Below are 18,442 nucleotides of genomic sequence, written 5' to 3'. Positions count from 1 at the left end.
CCTTGGGAAGGTGAGGTGTGCAAGGGAAGGTGTTCATATTCTCACCTCTCATATAAACAGACACAACCCTGCAGGCCAACCAAATCTCACGGCCGGGGGATCTTGCTAAGTGCCAAGCCCAGCAGGTACCAGACCATGGCAGAAGCAATGGGCACCATCGACGGCATACAATGGCCAGGTCCCAACAGCAGAAGAGAGGCGTCCACACAGACGTCTGGGGAAGAGCCCAGGGACAGAACACAGCCAGCCTGGGTCAAGCGAGTGAGCAGGAGCTGCCACCCCGGTCCCTGCCTCTGCAGACTGCGTAGGTGTGAGGTGGGCTTACAACCAAAGCCAGCCCACTACGAGTGGGCACATCCAAGGGAGGGAAAGAAAGGCCTTGCCTCACTGCAGCTGGCCGCAAACGCAGCCGGGGCAGCCATGCTGAAGACCCCCATCCTTCCCCTCCCTGACAGGGCACCGCAGCCACCTGGAACCAGAGTTGTCACACCCACACCTGGCTTTCCTTCTAGAACGAATGAGCACTCGCTGAGTGGGGTGCACCATGCTCCCCTTTCAAAGGCTCTCCTCTGCACCTCCCAATCCTCCTCTTCCAAGCCTAGGAGAGGAGGACATGCTGCAGAAACCCAACCAAATGGGCTGGCCCGCCGTATCTGCGGCTGCAACTACTCGGCGGCGGAGACGCAGGGCGAGCCCCGCTGTACACAAGGTGTTCTTTACCCATGTCCCTTCCCATTTCGAGGACAGGACATTAAGCGGCCACGGGCTAGGTGCAGGCCTAACAGCTATAAGGGCAGCAGTTTCCCCTCACTCAGCACCGATGGGCCCCAGGCCCTGTTGCAGGCACATTACAGACCACATCCCTGCAAAGAAGGCACGGTTTGTGCCCCTCTCACAAAGGAGGACACTGAGGTTAAGCATGGAGAAGTGACAGCCACACATCTACAAAACGGCCGGCCCGGCTGCAACTGGTTGGCCTGGTTCCAAAGTCTGTCGCTCTCCATCGGGCCTGTCTCCCAATGAGTTCTCCTGTCTGACTACTAGGTCTAGGCAGGGGCAGGCCTGGCTGGCCCCTTCCCCTGGTTGCTCCTGTACTGGGTTCTCTGGTCGCTGATTTAACGCCTGTGCCTTGTGCACACAAAGTGTAATGTAGCTGACAAGCATGACTCTATTCCCAGCCACGCGCCATGCCTTGCCATGCTGGCCAAGACCTGCAGCGCCAGAGCAAGCTGGAAGAGCTTCCCTGGAGGGGAAGCAGGCACGAATCTGACCTGCGAGGGGCGGTCCCACCCTGAGCACATGGGTCAGGTGGGGCCTCCCTGCTGGCTCCCCTTCTGCCTGCTTTGCTCTGTGAGAGCGCACCCGGCTTCCTTCCACCAGGATGAGAAGTGGAATTCCTTTGGATGGCTGCTGCTTCCCAGCTTGGAAATGGGTTAGGAGAAGTCTAGGCCCCTGGCAGAGGCAGCAGGAGTCCTGCTAATTCATTAGCTCTCCATCTTCCCTAAGTGCTCACCAGACACAATCAGATGGTCCCAGCGACGTGCCCTCTACCCCACCCTCCCCTTGGAACTGCACAGAAGCTACACCTTACGCTCCCTCTCCATCTTTCCCTTCTATATTGCAAAACCCCAAGGGAGCCCTTTGCCCCCTCAGCCAGGCCTGGGCCCAGACAGCCCCATACAGACAGGCAGGACAAGATCCCCGGCCCAGGTTCACAGTGGGGAGAGTTCCAAGTAGGGCCAAAGTTTAGAAAGGGCAATTCATCTAGGGGTCTGGGATTGGGGGAACCCAGGCCAATCTGTCCTCATTTTTTGGAAGTGTTAAGAAATGACCCTACATCCAAGAAACACCAACTTATAACCCCAAACACCCAAGGCCTGTCTGGTGCCCCCACCCCAGGAGGGCACCACATAGAAGCTGTTCTAACTAGAAGCAGAAGCTTACTGGGGCCTCTGCAGCCCCATGGATTCCCCCATGGCTCTCTGCTGTCACCTCCGGGTCCTAGGTGGGATGCATGGCAGTGCCCTCCAGGTGGCCAGCCTGTACAGGCACACTCACCTAGGGAGGGGCATCACGTAATAGAGTGGCCAGTCCCAAGGGCAAGGAACTCAGGTCCAGCAAGGCTGGAGCCACAGCTGAGAAACCCCAGGAGGTCCGAGGCCCAGGAGCCAGGGACGGCCGCAGCCACACCGGTCCTGTTTTGAGGGAGGCTGCATGGTGCCCCGGTGCCAGCCCCTGTGTGATGTACCTGTTTCACTTTCCGGGGCATCCGTTTTCCCACTTAAAAATGAGCCTGAGCTGGACGGTCGCTGGGAGCTGCTTGCGGCTCGTGGAGTGAACAGCTGAAGGCCTGCTTATAGTTGGTCCTTCGTAAATAAACCTGGAGCATGACTGCTGTTTTTATCATTTTCACGAGTATCACTCTCTTCGGTTCCAAATATTCTATGAGCCTCTTTTCAGACAAAACTACAAAGTAATAGGGACGACTGGAGTACTTATAAGCCTAAAAAAAAAGCCACATTTCCTAAATTCTTTATTCCCAGAGTCAAAAGTAGTGAGGAGAGGGTGATGAAAGATTTGCTTAGAAGTGAAGAAGTATCTGGCCAGGTTTTGTGAGCCCCAGTGACCCTGAGCTGCCCACAAGGGATCCAAAAGGCACTGACTTCAGAGTAGCCTGGAGACTGAGGACACGCGAATGGCTCCTCCGGGCCCATTTTGGGGGGATGGTCTTTGGGGTGAAGCCTATTCATCTAGGGCAGCAAGGGTTAACGCCGGGCTGGGAGAGGCCAGGCAGCACGGAGCACTCCCTGTTTATTAATAAGCTGTTTATCACCAGCTTTGCTTTTAATGCCATTCGGGCTTAATGTCGTTAATGAAATATAAATACCCACGCTAACGATGTCGGTCAGAGGCAACACGGGCAGCAGACGGCTCGCGAAACAGGGCCAAACCGCCGGGCACGCTGGGGAAGAGGCTGAGAGCCGGGGAAGTGGAAGAGGTTCCCACCATCTCGGCACCCCCAGCCCCCCTCTGCTCCACCACCAGACGCCCCAGCTGGGCTGGCTGTGCCGGGAAAGGCGGGGAGGAGGGCGGCCTGGGGCTGGGGAAGAGGAGGCCTCCCAGGGCACAGGATGCTGTTAACTCCTAGAGAACAGAGTGGGAGTGAGAGCTCCCACCTCGGGGGCAGTGCCCGCCTGGCATCAGGCCCCTTGGCTGCAGGAGGCTGGACTAGCACCAACTGGCCGCAGGCCCCTCTCGCTGCCCTGAGCTCCTGACCACTAGGAATGAAGCTGGGGTGAGGGCTCATGAGAGGGAGCAGTAAGGACTCCCATCAAATTTTCCAATAAAGACCATCCTCCTGGCCCCTGGAATGACATTTCAGGCAGTTCTGTCCCCCTGGATGGCACACCCTCCCTGAGAAGCTGGCCCGGGGCTACTTGTAGGCCCCGTGCTTAGGCTTGGAGAGATCGGTAGACAGGGGTTTCTGTTCAGTGCCCAGAGGCCTTAGAGCATGAAGGCAGCCCTGCACAGCAGGCTGTTATCCCTGACCTGCTACCTGAGCTGGCCTGCCCCTCCCACACAGTGGGTCATCCCTGCCGGCCTCTCCTGGGCTCACAGCAGATGTCCTTATCGGATGACCACCTGATAGGTTATCCCAGGAATTTCAGGCCCTCCCCTAGACAACAGCCTCACCTGGGGGAGGTAGCCACGGGACTTGCTCCCTGAGCCCAGGGGCCACAGACCCTTGGGAGGAAACTTGGACTCTACTCATCCAAGTGTCCCTTGGGCTCCACTAGAGTAGGTTGGAGACTGGCGAGTGGCTGACCTTTGCTCCACTCTCCTCTCCCTGTACCATGCCAGCGGAGATCACCACGCCCCAGTCCCACCCTGTTTGCCAAGTCCCCAGGCAGCTCCCTAAAGGTTCTGCCTCTTCCAGAGGGACCTCCAGGATATTCTCGAGAGGGAACCTGCAGCCTCTGGCCCTCCTTGCTCAGGGCTGTCAGAAAATGCAAGACAATCAGCGAAATATGAATTCGGATAAACTGAAAATACTTTTTTCAGTGTAAGTATGTCCAAATACTTCGTGGAACATACTTCTAAAGAATTTTTGCAGTTTGTCTGAAATTCAAATTTTATTGGGTGTCCTATATTTTTATTCGCTACATCTGGCAACCACATCCTGCACCTCAGCAGGTAATACCTGCCAGGTGGGGATAGTTTCTGGTGGGTGAGCAGGACTGTGAGGGGCAGTGAGGGAGAGCGGAGGCCCCTGCCCACCTCGGATGGAACAGCAGGCGCCTTTCAACAGGCTCTGCTCATAACTGTCCCCCTACCTGTACCCTTCCCTCCCTGGTCACTTCTGCACTGTCCAACACCGTGGCTCACCTGTGGGGGTCCCCTCTCCCTGCACCCCCCAAAGTCACCTCCATGTCCCCAAGGAGTACAGGGCTCATTTGCTGGGGCTTGGTGGAGCTCAGCTCAGCGGCTAATCCCCTGGGTGGCTCCTGTCAGATTATTAATTAGCTAAAGCGGATCGGTCCTGGAACAACATGCATTTGGACTTCAGATAAAGCAGGCCAGGGAAGCCGGTCGGGGGGCTGCTTAAAGTGACAAGACCCTGTTTCTGAACTGCTCCCCGAGGTGGGATCGGGGAAACAGGCAGAGGCTGGGGCAGGGTGGTCTCCAACAGGCCCCTCAGGATTCCTCTTGCCTGTTTGAGAAGGGGCGGGGGGGGGGGGCTGTGGAGACGGACCTGGATTTGGGCACAAATGGGACCTGTGAGAAGAGGCATCGGCCGCAGTTGGGTCTTGCTTTTTCCTAAAGAGCTTGTGCCTAATCAGATCATGTCACTCAGAACTCTTCAAAAAGCTTCTTATTTCACTCAGGGTAAAAGCCTGAGTTTTAACAATGGTTATGAGCCCTGCAGGATCTGGGGAGCCCCCCACCCGGACACCCTCGACCTCACATGGCCTTTTCCCCGCTGGCTCCATGCCCATCCTTGCTGTCCTCCAACACAGCAGGGGCGCTCCTGCCTCTGGGAGCTCACACATGCTGTTCCCCCTGACGTGAATGCTCTTCTCCCAGATATTAATTAGGGTGGTTTGCTCCCTCACCTCCTTCTGTCCTTACTCAAATATCACCATCTCAGTGATGCCTTCCCCAGACGCCACACCTAAAATTAAGGAACAATCCACCCACCTCCCCCTGCCACACACACTCCCTCTTCCAGTCTCCAAACCTGCTTTAGTTTTCTCCTGGACATACGACGCCATCTAACATGTATGTTATGTCTTTATCTGATTTTTCATCAGCCTCCCTCCATTCAAATGCAAAACGGCACAAGGACAGACACTCTCACCTTGTTTGTTCACCACTACAGTCCCAGTTCCCAGAGTCTCCCAAGAATGCTTGACGAATGGATGAAAATGAAAAATGTATGACCAGAGGTCAGAGGTCAGGATTTGGACCACCACCTCTTCTGGCTCCCTGGCCTTCCCCAGTGGTCTCCTCGGGCACCTACCTCTTCCCCGCTGACCCTATCTGATCCCACCCTTCCCCAGTTCTGCCCCCACACTAGATGCTACTCTAGTCCTAATATTTCCCCTAAGGTGCATTTCCAGGCTCTGGGTCTCCCGAGGGATGCCCTGAGGTGCCCATCTCCATGCCACCCAGACCTCCCCTCCCAGCTGGGACTGCTGCTTTCTCTTCCCGGAAGCAGCATGCGGTGGGACGGAGGGAACACCGGGACTCCCGACTGCTTTCTTGGCCCAGCTCAGCTACCAGCAAACTCCTGGGCTTGGACTGTTTTGACTTGAGTCAGTGAAGCTGAAATATTGAGTCACAACGGCCCTAAACTTCATTACCAGCTCTTAACACAGATTACTAAGGGAAAAAAGTTGCTTTTAATTGCTTTTCCCCGATTAGCATTTCTGGAGAAGAAACTAGTGATTAATTACACCTTCCCTCTTCTCACCCACCCTGGTCACGGGGGTTCTCCACCCCGCAGGCTACCAGAAGAAGGCTGAGTGTCAGAAAAGGCTCCTGCTCCTGAGGGGCCAAGAAACCAAAGTGGATAGAAAAGCTGGGTGGTGAGAGGAACATGCCATGCTGAGGGCTAATTTACTGGGGAACACGCAGAGAACGGTGTGGGCGGCCCAGGTGGGCGGCCATCCAAGGGTCCCAGGGAAGGTGGACTGCAAGGGTCCCCCCACTGTAGCCTCATGCCTCAGGTGTGGCTTCCTCTGAGCTAAAGGACTTTCACCTGGACCAGGTGGACTATACCTGAGTAGATTCTAGAAAGTTGAGAGAAGACAGAAGAGGAGCAGCCTGAAGATCTGTGAGAGAAGTCTCATTCACAGCCTCTGGGACTCCTCTCGTGTGTGAAACCTGACATTGCTTCTCAGACACCAGCAAGTTCTCCCTGTGGAGGTTCCAAGGTCATGGGGATGGAAGCAGGGCAGACGTGCCTCTCCCCTTGTCCACAAGACATTAACCCTCCCAGAGCCACGGGCCGTTGTCCCCTTTGGGGCAACCAAGTCACCAAATGAGGAGAGGCCCCTGGGTAGCTCCAGGCAGGGTAGGTGCTGCCAGCCCCTCCCAGCTCCTCTCTCTTTGGGTCTGTGCCTGGTGGAACCCGGGGGCTTCCCGACTATGCTAAGAAGGCAGAAGGCAGCAGGAAGAACTGAAGGAGGCGGCTCAGGGCGGGGGTGTCGGCAACATCAAGCAGAATTCTCACAGATTAGAAACCAGGAGGTGTAATAACTTCCCAAACCATCTCCCCATCACACTTCCGCCCAGCCCAAAGGGGCTGTGACCTTGGAGCCTACTTACCTCCCAAGCTCGGCGTCACCCAGGGGTGGGGAGGACTTGGGCCCCCACTCCCTCGGCCAGCAGCTCCCCCTCCTGACCCCTCCCCTCCGCACCCCCACCGGGCAGTGTGCTCTGGAGGAGCCAGCCCCACATCAGATCAAAGCCCTGGAGAACGGAGTTAGAACTGTCCAGTCCAGTTAGGAGTGAAGGCCGCGATGCAGTGCAGGCCAAAGGGGCAGCGGGCAGAAGAGCCTCCCACGCATGCACAGACACACGCCGGCCCACCCAGACACACCCTCCCCCAGGGCTCAGCCCCATGTTTTGATGCCAGCCAGCAGGCACACCCAGGAAGACTGGCTGCCCCCTCCTTGGAGCCAAGCGGAGGCACCAGCTGCACGCTTGGGATGTCCCTGTCACCCCCCACAAGACGTCACCAGCCTGTTCCCTCCTGTCACACCCCCTGGGGTCAGGCCTCTAGAGCTTTCCTGGAGGGCTGAGCTGGCCCATATGGCTGGGAATATGCTGTCAGCATGGGCAAGCACTCACGGGGGCCCTCACAAAAAACTGTGACAGCTTCACACTTGCTGCAGCCAGGCCTCTGGCTTGCTGTTTGAGTTGTGCAGTGCCCATCCAGGGGGGTCGGGGATCACTCACTGTTCTAGCATCACTGGGATTGTCTGCCCCATTTGGCCCAAGAAGATGATACCAGGACCCAGGAGAATGGAGCCTCATGTCAGAGGCCCTAGAAAAAGGGACCGTGGCCCAGGTCAAATCTGATGGGGTACCTATGGCAATTCATACCATGAATTGTGCAAAGACTTTCCACATGGAAAGACTGCTAGAATCCCTGCTCATGAGCTAAGGCTGGAGGTTATGTAGGACCCATGGAATAGAGGAGGTCTTAGACAAACCCATTGCTCAGTTCCGTACGTCCGGGCACAAGGTACACAGATGCTCAGCCCTTGAGGACACAGATCACATCTAAAGCCACAGAGAGAGGAACTATGTGAGCTTCTAGTCCTAACCTCAGGCCCCGCACAGAACCCGTGGGGCAAAGGCACAAAACAGGCTTCAGTGCAGAGTCTTAGAGCCAAAAGGACCGTGAGCGTGGAAGAAACCCCTGCTGAAAACAGTGCCAGAGACAAGCAGACCTCTGGCTTTCCATCCACGTGCTGCTGACCACGAGGGGCCTTGGTCACTAAGAACGCCACTCAAATGAGCTTTCTTAGCAACCAGGATGGTGCTTCTCCCCGGATCCACAAGACGTTGGCCTCTGAACGGCATGGGTCCTTCTTGGCACTGTTGGGGTCGCGCACTGTTGGGGTCGGAGCATGAGCGAGAAGAGAAGAAGGGCCACCCATCAGGAGGCCGGGAATGCTGGAGTCCCCCGGGGGCCTTTCCTCCCCCCTGTCAGTCCATTAGCAAGTCCTGCTCATTCTCCCTCTGAACACAGGAGGACTCTGCCCCCTTCTCTCCATTTGCACTTTCTCTTCTCAGCCACAGCCCCTCACTCCAGTGTAGCGGCCTCCCTTCTGGCTTTCTGTTCCTCCCCTGGCCACCCTCCAATCCAGTCTCCCCATGGCAGCCCCAGCCATCTTTTTAAAACAAAAATCAGATCATTTTACCTCTCTGCTTAAAACCCTCCAGTGGCTTCTGGTCACCCTAAGCCCTACCTACCCTCCTCCCCCCACCCTCCACCTCCCGGCCACTGGGACCTTTCTGCTCACCAAACGTACTGAGCTCGTCCCACCTCAGGACCTCTAGACTAGCTGCTCTCTCTTTGTGGAATGTTCTTCCGCCTGCCCTTTGGATGGTTGTCTGCTTCCTATCCTTCGATCTCCGCTAACTGTCACCCCCTCAAAGAGGCCTCCACTGACTGCCCACTCCCCTCCCACCACCTCATCCTATGTCCATTCTGCACTAATGGTTTCCTTGTTCTTTTGTGGGTTTGTTTATTGTCTGTTTGCCCAACCAGAACTCCAGGAGAGCCAGGGCTGTCTTGTCCACTGTGTCCCCAGGGACTGGCAGGCCCCACGCCCTCTGTTACTGAAGAATAAATATAACCAAACCCTCCACGGCAGAGGCAGAAATGGGGAGAATCTGAGCTAGACAGGATCAGACCTATGGGCCAGGGTCAGGCACGGACTTGTCCCCTCGCCCACACTCTGGTGTCATGAAGCAGGACACCTCTGAGACCATGGGTCGCCCTTGCCACAGAGGGCCCCAGCCCGAGGCCAGACCCAGTGCCTGGAGAGGGCTGGGTGAGCGAGGAGGGGCTCAGCCATGACAGTCCCTTTCGGAGCCCTCACAGTTCCCGAGCTTCATTATGAAGCCGGCTAACGCCAGGATGCAGGAGTCCCATAGGATTCGTGGAGCCCAAACCCTATGGCAGGTGCAAATCCCAGCTGGCATGGCCCCTGGGAGTCAGCACTGAGTGGAAACTTCAGAAAGGGAAAAGCTAATGGGCATATTTTGCCAAGGGAACGAAGAAAACAAAAAGCCTGCCACAGAACAGGTAACAGGTAAGAGAACAGAACAGGTAAGCGTCCCCCCTCGACGGGGGTGCCACAGGCACTTTGGCAACCTGCTCACATGCAGGGCACAGCGGAGCTAGGGAGCCCCTCATCCAGAGGCACGAAGACGCATGGGCCTGCCGTCCCAGGACCCATGCTCATCAAGCAGAGGCGGGCAAGAAGAATCCAGGAAGGCGTGGGGACTGCAGGTGCTGGTGCCGAAACCCAGCTAGACGGCTATGCTGCCAGCTGTCTCCACAGCCCCACCACCATCAGAGATGTCGGCACAGTGTCAGCGTGGACAGACCAGTTCCTGGAGTGGGACCGCATTCTGGACACCAGGAAGAACAGTCTTAGCCACATGGGTGCCCCGCAACAGCAAGAAAAGGCCACATTTACATCCGATTTGCAAATTCCTGGGCTGTGTCTAAGGCCTCTGCTAGTCTCTGAGGTGGCATGGCCTGAAATGAAGCTGGCCTACAGCTTTGGGGAACTCTCAAACCCCAGTGGGCACCAAGACATCGTCTCTGCAAGTGCTTTCTGCCTGCAAGTTCAAAGTCCAGAGTTGCAGAGCCTGGCCACGAAGGGAGGGGCAGGACATGCCTGCTCGTGGTGCCCATGGAGAGGGAGACAACAGGAGCGTGACGCTGGGCCGCTGGGTCCTCTCTGGCACACCCTGGAGGAACGGCCTCCAGCCCTGCCCTCCAGCCATCTCTAGGCCCTCCGCCTCAACCCCTGCTCTAGGACCTTGTCCATCAACTCTACCAACATACAACCCCTCTAGGCTGGTTCCCTTGGGATCCTAAGAAAACACTGAACAATGGCCAATATGTGATAAGTCACCTGCCGCAGGTGAACCCTCTACTCCCAAAACCACGTTTGATACCTGCAGGGAAATACCTGCCAGTACCATCCCCTTGGACTACTCATCTCTGGCACATGTGACCTGCCTTAGGTAAGGGGTGATTTCTGAACCTGGATCAAAAGACACCTGTGGCTTCTCCTCTAAGGCGGGTCCTACCTGGGCTGGAGGCCCACCTGAGAGAGCCCCAAGTACACATGAGCTCAGAGCAGGACAGCAGTGTCTGGATGTGCAGATAGGCTGGACCTACCGTTCACAGAGATGGCGAAATGGCCTGATGCTTTGCTCCAGGAGTGGTGTCTGCTAGGGCACAAGCCTCACCTGGAATACCTGCACACTGAGGGCACCATTCAGTGCCATGCACTGGGTGGTAATGCTGGCAGGATTCTTAAAGATCAGTTATTCCTATCTCTTTATTTTATGGGCAGGGAACCGAGATCCAAAGGGAGGAAGCAGTGTGTCGACAGCAAAGCCAAGGCCAGTATGCAGGTGTCCTGCTCCTAGGCCACGGCTCTTTTCTCAATCCTACATTTTTCTCACTTTCACCTAGGGTGCCTGAGCTACCACCATCCAGCTCAGAACCCACTGAGAAAGGCCTGGGCAGGCCCTCCCCTAAGGAGGAACCCGCCAACACAACCCCACCCCGATTTCCCAGGGACATATTGGGAATAAGCTACCTTTGCAGCCCAAGAGGCTGGGGTCCGAAGTCCATTCCAAAGCACACCACTGGAGCTGCAGGACCCTCTTCTACAGGAGGGGCTGATGGCTGTGGCAGCTGCAAGGGCAGATGGGATGGAGAGGGCTTTGCCTTTAGCCAGCAATGCCTGTTTGCCTATCAAAAGGAGAAAGGAAAACGGATTATTAGGCTACAATGGAGTCCCACAGAGCTGCTACAGAGAGAGGGGCAACAGAGGGTAGGGTTCTGATGCCTTGTGCAGTAACCAGCCAGCAAGGTAAGAGATTCTCAGACCTGCCTGCCAGTCAGCAGAGGGCATTGCTGTGGTGCGTGCCATGCTTGACCCTATGACCAATGCACACTTTGCACAACTATTAGCCAATTGCTATGCAGCTGTTGCACCTAACAAAAGAATCAAACGTAGAAACAATGATAGACCAATCAGGTGCCACCCCAGGTAACAACAGAGTGGTCACACCCAAGGCTCCCTCGGCACCAGGGGTGAAAGGTCAGCCTGACAGTGGGTCAAGCCAACACTGGAAACCAGATCAGACCCGTGCAACTGAATCAACCCTTGGGCTCCCCAACCTCGCACTCCCTCCAGCCTTTGCCTTGGTCAGCTCCCAGCTGCTCCTATGACCCCCCCACCCCGATGGCCTTATGGGAGTCTCTAAAAATGGAATCCACAGGTGTCTCTGCAGCTACCCAGGATGGTGACTTTGGCTTCTTCTCTTTCCCTTTCCCCCTCTCCTCTGATACTCTGCCATTTCACCCCATAAAAAAGAAAACAGGGTGTGTGCACATACCCTGAAAGGGGGCCGTTGAGATTCATTTGTTATAGGTGTTGGTGGGCCAAAAAAAAGTGGCCAAAGAAAGTCGGTGCCCGGCTACCGGCAACCTTTGTGTCAATTTAAGCAAATATTGTGGTGTTTCCATGGTGATTCCTGTTTTGAATATCCACTACACTCACTTTTTAAAGGGCTTTTCCTGTTTGCGTTTCAACTTCAAACCTGTAAATATTTTCGGCCTTTTTAGAAAAATTAGCCCATGTGCGTGCAAACACAAACACACTATTAACCTCAGTGCACAGCCTCCCAGACCTGGAGGTCTAGCTGCATAGATGTGATGGTGGGGTGCAGGAACCCAGAGGGGGCTCTCTCTCCGCTCCCCCACCCACCCTGCATAAAGGGCTGGCATCAGGGAGGGTAGTGGCCGAAAGTCCGGTCCTTTCCTTCCCCTTTGGCTGGGGGATTGCAGCATCCACAGGGCCCATGTTCCCAAAGCATGTGAGTGGGCTCGGCCCTGACTCTACAGTATGGCATGGTGTGGGCAGCTGCCCAGCAGGTTCTCCAACTTGGCCCAGCCCTGGGATACCCCGGGGCCTCCCTGGAGTGCACGAAGCCCTCCTCTCCTGCCTCCCAAGGTTGGGCCATGCATGGAAGGGGAAGTTGGTGCTTTGAAGGCAGGGCTTCCAGCATCAGCTCTACCCTACCTCTGCTCTGGCAATGCCACTGAGACCAGCTCCCTGGGGGAAGCCTTCAGGCAGGGCCAGTGACAGTGGTCCCAGGCGTGGATCAGCCTAGCTCCCACCCCACCCTTCAGCAGATACAGGGTTAACAGCAGGTTTCCTGGTTCCCATGGATTCTCGCCAGGCCCCTAATGTGAGTTTCGTGTGATTTGGGGGAAGTGGATTTCCTTTGTTTTCCAGTTTGGGAATATTTTTTTCTTTAAAAAAGAGGAAAAAACACTTTAATGGGAACTTCAGGGCCACTGGGAGACTCACTCCTCTGGGCTCTGACACTCCCCTGCTTGTTGGTCCAGAATCCCCCAAAGCCCTGGGCAGCCCACCCACCAACCAAACACCTCTGAGCTAGAGGGAGGGGTGCTTTGGACCCCCTACCGCTCCCCAACCCCAGAACACTCTTCTGCTGGGGGGGCTCTACTCCAATACCCATCAGGATGACCCCTGCCCCACCTGAGAGCCGGCATCTCACCCAGGCGGCCAACACTCCCCCTTTCCAGGCATACACATTTCCCCGGAGAAAAGGTCAAGAGAAACACTCGCAGCACCCTGACTCCTGGCAAGCAACACGAGAGGCCGGAGTCTGACCACACATGAATGGTGAACGTGCACGATGGATACCAGGGTCTTACATCCTGGCTCAGAAGGGGGTTCTCGTCACAGGGGAAGAGGGTGTCCCTAGTCCCGGCGAGGCCCTCGTCTGGCCTCCTCCAGCTGAGGGAGAGGCATGTCCAAGGCACAGGGAGCTTCTCAGCTTTGGCAGCAAGAGCCACTGAATCAAGGGTGTGGCCAGACCTCCTCCTCCTCCTCCTCCTCAGTCTTCCCCATTCCTGCCATCCTCCAGCCCTGCCAGGGTGTGGCCTCGCTCAGGGACTGTCCCCAACCAAGTGGCCTGACCCATTTACCAAACCAGGGCACAGGCCCCGGGGCCTGCCGTAGAAGGGGCCCTCCCACGGCACAGGCCCCGGGGCCATGGCAGCAGCAGAAATCCCGGTCAGGAGGTGTTGAGCCCAGAGGATGGAGCTCTCTGGCCAGCAGCTCCGGGTGAAGGCGTGAGAGCCATGTGTAGTGACAGAAATAACACTGGGCTGAGAATCAGAAGACATGGCTCTGAGTCCCAGTTCTGCCACTTAACTCGCCGTGAGCCCTTGGACAAACCATCTCCTCTCCCTGGGGCCCAGTTTACTCACTGGTCAACTGAAGACAGTGCTGGCTTCCCTCCTACCTAGCAGCTGGGGTGGGTGAGCAACAACGAGACGTGAAAAGTGTTAACAATGCTCCAGAAATGTTCTCGATCGCCCTCTTCTTCCAAGTCTCTTCAAGGTCACCTTCCAGAATCTACCCCAAGCAGGCCCACATGACCCTCTACTTGGTTCCTCATGTATCCTTCACTGTGGTATTTAAATCCGTACCAGACTAAAGTCATTTGTTCACGAGTCTGTCACCACCACTGGGTTTTTAACTCCTCAAGGGCAGAGACCAGGTCGTAATTATCTGTGCGCCCCCAGCATTTAGCACAACAGCTGGCCCACAGTGGGCAGCGTGAGTGTTTACGGAATTGAACGAGTGGTCCCTGATTTCACGTCAGAATCAGATGGGCCGGGGCAGCTTCATCCTGTCTCTCCAAGGACAGAATACTTCGCGGTGACTTTCACGCTCCGTTCTGTTTAGTTCCCCTAATCCCCGACCTGTGTCTTGGTGTCTCCCGCTCCTCCATTAGCACCAGGAATTAATAACCCTTGGGTTCAAGGGGACGGCTTGGTTACCTGATCCCCCTCCAAACTCCAGTAAGAATTGACCGGGCACCTACTATGTGCCAGGAGGCGTGCTGGGAGGAGAGGGCACACTGGATGAGTGGTGTTCACCCTTTGCCGATAGGCCTGTGTGAGAACTAACTGATGCCTCCTATTCTCCAAACACCATCCTATGTGCTGTCCACACGTGATGGCACCGAATCTCTACAACACAGGGGAGGAAGGATTATGGCCCCCATGGACAGATTAGGAAGGGCAGGCACAGAGATATGACAGATTAGGAAGGGCCAAAGGTCACAGCTCACAAGTGCCGCAGCCAGGGCTGGACTCAGGGCTGACGGGCGCCGAGGCCCACTCACTTCAAAGTTCCTCTTCATCCCCACCCAGGCTCTCAGCACCCACCCACACCTAATGCTACTGCCCCTTCTGAATCTCAGTTCTGCCCTCCAAACGGGTCTCCATCAAATCCCAGAGCCACCAGAAAGCACCTGAGATCACAACCAGAGGGAAGGCAGAGGCCGCGCTTAGCTGCTGCCTTCTAGATGGGCTCTTAGTGCAGGAAGGTGAGACCTACAGTGACACACCTGGTGAGCAGGAGAGCCCCTGAACCTACCTGGTAAATGGGGTCCGGGCTGTGGGCCTGTCCTCTTGGAGGAGGGAGGGGATGAGCCACCCTATGCTGTCACCTGACGCATGGGGGCAAGAAAGCCACCCAGGAGAGGGCCACTCTAAGTCAGGAGGTCTTGTGGGGATGGGACAACTTCCATTTCTCCTCTCCAGACAAGGGCCAAGCTTAAGGGGCTTTATTTATCCCGGGGTGGGGGTGGGGGGACAGACTGATGCTGCCTAGCCCACATAGGGACCTCCTTCTGCAACGAGCATCTGCCTCGGGATTAAGAAGCAGGGCCTCAGGAACCCCTGCTTTTCACCTGGGTGAATGTGAGAGGGGAGCACCCATCACCTCCCCAAAGTTGGGAAGACACTGGGAGGAGATGGTGGGAAAAGATACACATCGAGAGGACAAAGGTGTGGAAGATGAGGCCGGGGGTGGGGAGAGGACAGAGCCCTAATGAGCAGATTTCATAAACCACCCGGAGTGAAAACAGAAACACAGACGTGCACATTGCCCAACTCCAGGGCTGTATGGAAAAGGAAAAAAAAACACAATAAAAAAATCCACATCTTAATACAGAAATCCTACATGATGTGTTGTGGCACGAAAGTGTTTTTCACTGCATTTTTCATCTGTGATCTCACACAGCCTACGAGGGGTACGCCCAACGCAGTAGGTATTTGATGGTAGGTACACAAACAGAGCAAACACATACACAATTAACCGAAACAAGGGCAGCAAATATTCCAAATGGTCCATGCTGGCATCTCATGGCTCCAGGTGGCCTCTGGAAATGGCTATGTTGGCTCCGCAAATGGGGCCCTTTAGAACTCTGAGGGAGAAAAAATGGGGCAAGAACGCAGCTCAAATGGAAGGAAACACCTTCTGAATGCTCGGCACTCCACAAGAAGAGCCCCCGGGCAGCTGGTTATGTGGCCTTTCCGCACTGAAGGTGCTTTCCTGCTGCGGGCTGGGCACTCCCAGGGGACCCACACATCCCAGAGGCCCTTTGTGGGTCACTCACGCCACAGTTACTATCTGTCTCCTTTTTGTTCCACCCCCCCTCCCCCTTTCTACTTGTTGGATGAGGTCTATAGAGCTGTGTGCCAAAAACAATCAACTCTAGGGAACAGAGTTATCCGAAAGAGGGCGTGGCGCCAGACAGAGCCGATATCCACGGAAACCACCACCTTTTCACAGCAGCCTAGGTGAAGCCAGGCTGAGGGGGTGGGCTGGGGGTGGGGGGACACGCTCCACTAGAACAGGGCCCCAGAAAATGCCGGGGTCGCTGAACCCGAGGGAGCCACAAAGGGTGTGGAAGGTCAGGAAGTGGGGTCAGCCGGAGATCCCACGAGGGCAGGACTGTTGGACCGCGCACGAGCACAGACACGGGTACACACTCACACACGCACGCACACACACGTACACACATACACACGCACACACATACACACGCACGCACGCACACACCCCACCAGATCACTGGGACAGCCTAACCTAGTGGTTTAGTGTACAAGCTTTGGAGCTGGACTGCCACGTATGAATCCTGGCTCTGCCATTTACAAGCTGGGTGACCCCGGGGCAAATGACTGTAACCTCTCCGTGCCTCAGTTTCCCCATCCTTAAAATGGAGATAATAACAAATCAAAAGACAAAATAAAGAGAAGGAGACGGAGGTTTCCAGACTCTGCCACAGTAGAGGAAAATAACCGTTGATATTTATTAAATATAAGGATTTTAATACCTTAATACGTATCATCTCCACAAGAACCCAAAGTATAGGTTATTATCTCAACTGCATAGTTGAGGAACTAAGACTCAGGGAGGGATGTGACCCACCCAAGGTCACACACTTGGAAGTGATTTGAACCCAGGCCTGTCTGACAATTCACATTGTACCGCTCACTCTACCGCTTGGTGAGGAGAGAGAGGGGGCGAGGGTGGGGAGAAAGCAAGGGAGAGATGGGCTTTCAGGAGGTTCTCGTCCCAGACTGGACGTATTAGGTTGGTGCAAAAGTAAGGGCAGTGTTTGCAATTATTTTTAACCTTTTAAACCGCAATTACTTTTGCACCGACCTGATAGCTGCACAGCAGCGGCACCCAGACACATTGTCCCCAAGCTTACAAAGGAAAACGGAAATCCTCCACGCCAGTGACAACAGATGGAAGGAGCAAGGAGCAGGGAAAAGCTGAGGGGGCCAAAAGGCCCAGGTGGCCACATTCCTCAGTAGTTCCTGTCCCAGTTCTGACCCCAGGAGACCAATGAAGCCCTCTGACCCTTCCCTCTGCCCAGGCAGGCATCTCCAGAATCAGGAGTTCCCGGAGGGAAAACAGCAGATCTTGGGGCCCACCTCCCAGCCACAGAGGCCCAAAGCCCGGGAAAGTTCCTATTTCTGGGTCAGAATCCTGTGAACAACCCAACTAGCTGCCTTTCCAGAACCTAGGCAGTTCCCTGGAGGGGATAAAGAGAGAAGGGAGCGTAAGGGAGCTATGGCCCCCTATTGCAAGGCCAGGCCCAGGGAGGCCCAGGGAGGCCTGGGAGGCTGAGAGCTGGAGTCATAGGCTACCTGCCCTGAGTGGTCTCATCCTCACCCTGCTCAGAGATGGAGCCCATGCAGGCTCGGTGGCTCAGCCCTTTCTGCCATCGACCACCCCAACTCATTCAGATATTTCCTCTCTCACTTGCTTTTTTAAAAAAAATTTAATGTTCTCTATAATTCATCCATCCCAGAAGATAATCGATAGAGCCCGTAATGAAAATCTGAGCCATATTTTATGATCCGCTGCGAGCAGAAAGGGCCACATCAGCAGGTCCGGTTTCGGCTCTCCCTATCTGTCTTGCCCACTGCCCCGGGGATTATTTCCCCAGTCAGTCCTGCCCACAGCCCCCCACCTAGAGCTTTGCTCTCAGCCAGGGAGAACTACCCAGCTGGAAAGGAGCCTGGGCCACCACCCTGGCACCCCAATGCTCACTCCGCCAACCTCAGTCACAAGGATGGTCACCTGCCATTGCAGTTTTCCTGGAGCTGCCCCCCAACCTGGGACCCCAGCACCACCACCCTGGAATCTCACAACTATCTCAGTCAGAGCCCTTCTGGAAGCCTGAAGACCCTCACTGGGATGTGGAGGGCTGCACAGGTCTCCGGAGACAGGCCAGCCCCCCACCATGGCATTCACTCCCCACCAAGAAAGGCCACTCGTTCCCTAGGGGCTCCCTGGGGGGGGGTTCCGAAGTATACCGGGACCCTGGGGTCAGTGGAGAGTGGGTCATCAGTCTCATTTTTACTACCTCAGCCATGTCCCTCTTCCTGGTCTCTGTCCTAGGGCAGCCCCCTCCTGTTCTGCCAGGGCCGACTCAGGGGGGAAAGCACAACCCCCGCTCCTTGCCCTGGCACCACCACTTGCCAATCAGCAGGCAAGGCCCTGCTCCTCCCAGAATCCCTGGTTACCTGGAACCAGTCAGAAAGTGCCACAGTGCCAGTGCTGAGAAGAGCAACCCCAGTGGGCCCATTCAGAGCCCAGAGAATGCTCCCACATCCCAGGAACAAAGACTCAAACCAATAACAAGTGTGATTCAGCCCCACCATGGACTGCTATGCAGCCATGAACAGATATTCACGGAGAGCAAGAAAGGAACATGTTTTGCCGTGTATAATGCGCACCTCGTTTTTGGCCCAAGGTTTTTTTTGGGG

General features: G+C 55.7%; 1 protein-coding gene across 1 annotated transcript in view; it reads right to left on the bottom strand.

The window, feature by feature from the left end:
• CASZ1 (castor zinc finger 1) overlaps positions 1-18,442 on the bottom strand; it is a 139,749-nt gene that overhangs the window by 96,000 nt on the left and 25,307 nt on the right. Inside the window, exon 2 of the mRNA XM_081055783.1 lies at positions 10,863-11,017. The gene's annotated coding sequence lies outside the window, so the exon portion shown is untranslated. The remainder of the gene's footprint in view (positions 1-10,862; positions 11,018-18,442) is intronic.

The sequence above is a fragment of the Rhinolophus hipposideros genome, assembly GCF_964194185.1.
Source record: "Rhinolophus hipposideros genome assembly, chromosome: 8".
Classification (NCBI taxonomy): Eukaryota; Metazoa; Chordata; class Mammalia; order Chiroptera; family Rhinolophidae; genus Rhinolophus; species Rhinolophus hipposideros.
The sequence above is the reverse complement of the archived record's forward strand: the minus strand, read 5'-3'. Positions and strand labels throughout refer to the sequence as shown.